Genomic DNA, 3,502 nt, shown 5'->3' with positions numbered 1-3,502 from the left:
TGATTCCCACCATAGTTATCATTTGTCACTGCACAAAGTTATTACAGTGTTACTGACTATATTACCTGTGCTCTACATTACATCCCTATGACTTATTTATTTCATAAATAGAAGATTATACCTGTTAATTGCCTTTTCTTATTTTGCCTGGGCACCAATCCCTCCCCACTCTCTTAACCAAAAGATTGATTCATGTGTCTGAGTTTGTTTCTGTTTTATGTTTATTCACTTGTTTTTTACATTACACATACAAGTGAAATCATATTTGTCTTTTTCTGTCTGACTTAGTTCACTTAGCATGACACCCTTCATGTCCATCCATGTTGTTGCCAAAGGCAATATTTTCTTCTTTTTTTATGGATAATATTCTATTGTGTTTGTGTGTGTGTGTGTGTGTACCACATTTTCTTTATTAACTCATCTATTGATGGACACTTATGTTGCTTCCATATCTTGGCTATTATAATCCTGCAATGAACATAGGGGTGCCTATATCCCTCTGGACTGGTGTTTTACTTTGTTGTTGTTGTTGTTGTTGTTGTTTGGTTTGGTTTGGTTTGGTTTGGTTTGGTTAAATACCGATAAGTGGAATTACTGGATCATATGACAATTCTGTTTTTTGTTTGTTTGTCTGTTTTTTGTGCGTTTTTTTTTTGCAAAATCTCCACACTCTGCACTGATTTACATTCTCACCAACAGTGAATGAGGGTTCTCTTTTCTTCACATGCTTGTTATTTTTTTGTCTTTTTGATAATAGCCAGTCAGACTTGTGTGAGGTGATATCTCATTGTGGTTTTGATTTCTATTTCCGTAAAGATTAGTGATGTCAAGCATCTTTTCATGTGCCTGTTGGCCATCTGTATATCTTTTTTGAAAAAAATGTCTATTCAAATCCTCTGCTCATTTTTAAATCAGGTGATTTATTCTCTTGACATGAACTCATATAAGTGTTTTATATATTTTGGATATTAACCACCATGAGGTATACGATTTTCCAGTCTAGCTCCCATTTAGTAGATTGCATTTTTGTTTTGTTGATGGTATCCTTCATTGGACATAAGTTTTTAGTTTGATGTAATTCCTTCTGCTTATTTTAGTTTTTTTTTTTAAGTTTACTTATTTATTTTAAGAGAGAAAGGGGGGTGTGGAGAGGGAGAGAGAGAACCTTAATCAGGCTCCACACTGTCAGTGCAGAGATTGACGTGGGACTTGAACTAATGAATCATGAGATCTTGACCTGAACCAAAGTTGGTCGCTCAACCGAGTGAGCCACCCAGGCACCCCTACAAGGATTTATTAAACTCCAAACATTTATATCCTATAAGCAACTAAATGTTTTTACTCTGAATTCACAAAATAAAATCTCACACAAAAAGCCAAAGCTGATAGAATTGGTTTTCTTCATCCCCAACCCCTGCACAAACCTCTCCACCCAATTTTCTAGTTATATTAGTTGATTTGCCCTTGAGTCCAAGATAATGACTCTGGTATTATTCTTGGTTCTTCTTTCTTTCTCAGGGCCAATATCTAAATGTAAACCAGAGAATACTTTTTTTTTTTTCTTATAAATGACAGCAGTACACAAACTTGGGCAGTTCTTCTCATACCCAGTATCACTGTTTTGAACCATAATCCATAACCTGAATATAGAACATGGACAGAGATAAGGTAAAAATCATGCTGAAAATTTTACCTTTATCTTATTTCCACAGACATTTAGTGGGTCTTTAAAGCTGCCAAACAGCTGCATTGCTAGTCTCAGAAGATAATCTCATTTCCTTCTTTACTGAGGAAATTGATGTAATCATTAAGGGGTTTTTCACCTAATGTCCTACCACAAATACTCAGTACATGTTTTTCCTTTCCACTTTGAGCACAGATGCACTTTCCACTATCCTATATGATACCAATTCATTCACTTGTGCAGTAGGGTCCATTCTGCTTCTCTACTTCAGAACATCATTCTACCAACTCTCCTTTGTCTTTTCTACACTAAAAGGTTTTCATTCAAGACTACATCATTTCTAGGGGTTACTGGGTGGCTCAGTTGGTTGAGTGTCTGACTCTTGATTTTAGCTTCAGGTCATGCTCTCAGGGTTGTGGGATGGAGCCCACGCTGGGCTCTATGCTGAGTATGGAGACTGAGATTCTCTCTCCCTTCCTCTGCCCTTCTCCCCTGCTCTCTCTCTCTCTCTCTCTCTCTCTCAAATTAATTAAAATATGCTTAAATCTATGTCTTTTCCATCAGCATAGAACAAACCAAACAAGATAAAGCAAAAATAAGTGTTCTCTTTTGCTTGAAAACTCTGCTGCTTATGAGTTACTGTTACTTTCTCTATTCCTTTTATTCCATGATCTCTCTATTTTTTAAATAACTTAAATTAATGCTTTACACATCAAAATTGGACTTACAAGTCCCCATTACCATACTCATCAATATTAACAAGTTTCCTAAATATTTTCTGCATTAGTTTTCTTGATTATAAGTTGTCAATAATATAGAAACATCTTTAACATGAAAGTACATTTAATTGCATCTGTTTCCCATGAACACACTAGTCATTTAATGATTATTATATTGGCCATTGCCATTGGTTGGCAGGAGGCTCTTCCAGTTAAAATTTCCACTGAATCATTTTTCTTGCCAGACTTAGTTCATTTTCAGCCTGAAGAATCACCTCTCCTAATTGGCCACCCTGAAGATGGTCTTCTAATCTCTTAACATCTGATTCCATTTAACCATGTTCAGTTTCTCATTCACAATCTGTTTTGTATACTCTTAATATGCTGCATTTTTAGGAATTTGTTCAAGAACGTCAAGAATCTTTGTGTACAATATGCTTAGCCATTTGTGTGGACCCTCACATATAGCCAAACACACAAGGCCAGTGGTCTTCTACAGCAAACCCACCATGTCTCCATGATCTCTTAAAACTACTCCAAAGTTTTCACCCAGACCACTACATAAGAAATAACTGTTGATATTGTCAAACAATTTATTAAGCTATCTCTATTATAATGGATTCTACTTTTAAAATATTGCTTATAAATAGAGAATATGATGCAATCTAATATTTGAATAATGTCTTTAAATGATCTTATCTTGCAGAAAAGGATTGCTTGGAATATGTGTTGTGTATCCTTAAATATATTCAAATTCTTTTTCTGTCCTATTTCTTTGATAAGTTCCTTCAACACATTATTTAGTAAAATTGGAGATAGCAAGCATTTTAATCTCATTCCTGATTTTAAGTGATATGATTGTCCTATTTCAGCATAATGTATGATATTAGCTTTCAGGATTTTTTAATAAGATAGTATTTGATAATTTTTTTTATTTTAATCTCAAATAGGTTTCGATTTATAATAAATATATTTCTATTTTTATTGAGATAATCATATACTTTTCACCTTTAATATATCAATGTGAATTATATTAATATATGTCTAAAGTTATAGAGAGAAAACTGGTAGGAAAAAGTTAAATTTTATAAGACAGTAA

General features: G+C 33.9%; 1 pseudogene; it reads right to left on the bottom strand.

Annotated features, from left to right (window-relative positions):
* Positions 1–2,573: 2,573 nt before the first annotated feature.
* LOC131506148 (NADH dehydrogenase [ubiquinone] 1 alpha subcomplex subunit 5-like) lies at positions 2,574–2,914 on the bottom strand (annotated as a pseudogene).
* Between the last annotated feature and the right edge of the window lie 588 nt (positions 2,915–3,502).

This window comes from Neofelis nebulosa, chromosome 3, assembly GCF_028018385.1.
Source record: "Neofelis nebulosa isolate mNeoNeb1 chromosome 3, mNeoNeb1.pri, whole genome shotgun sequence".
Taxonomy (NCBI): domain Eukaryota; kingdom Metazoa; phylum Chordata; class Mammalia; order Carnivora; family Felidae; genus Neofelis; species Neofelis nebulosa.
The sequence above is the reverse complement of the archived record's forward strand: the minus strand, read 5'-3'. Positions and strand labels throughout refer to the sequence as shown.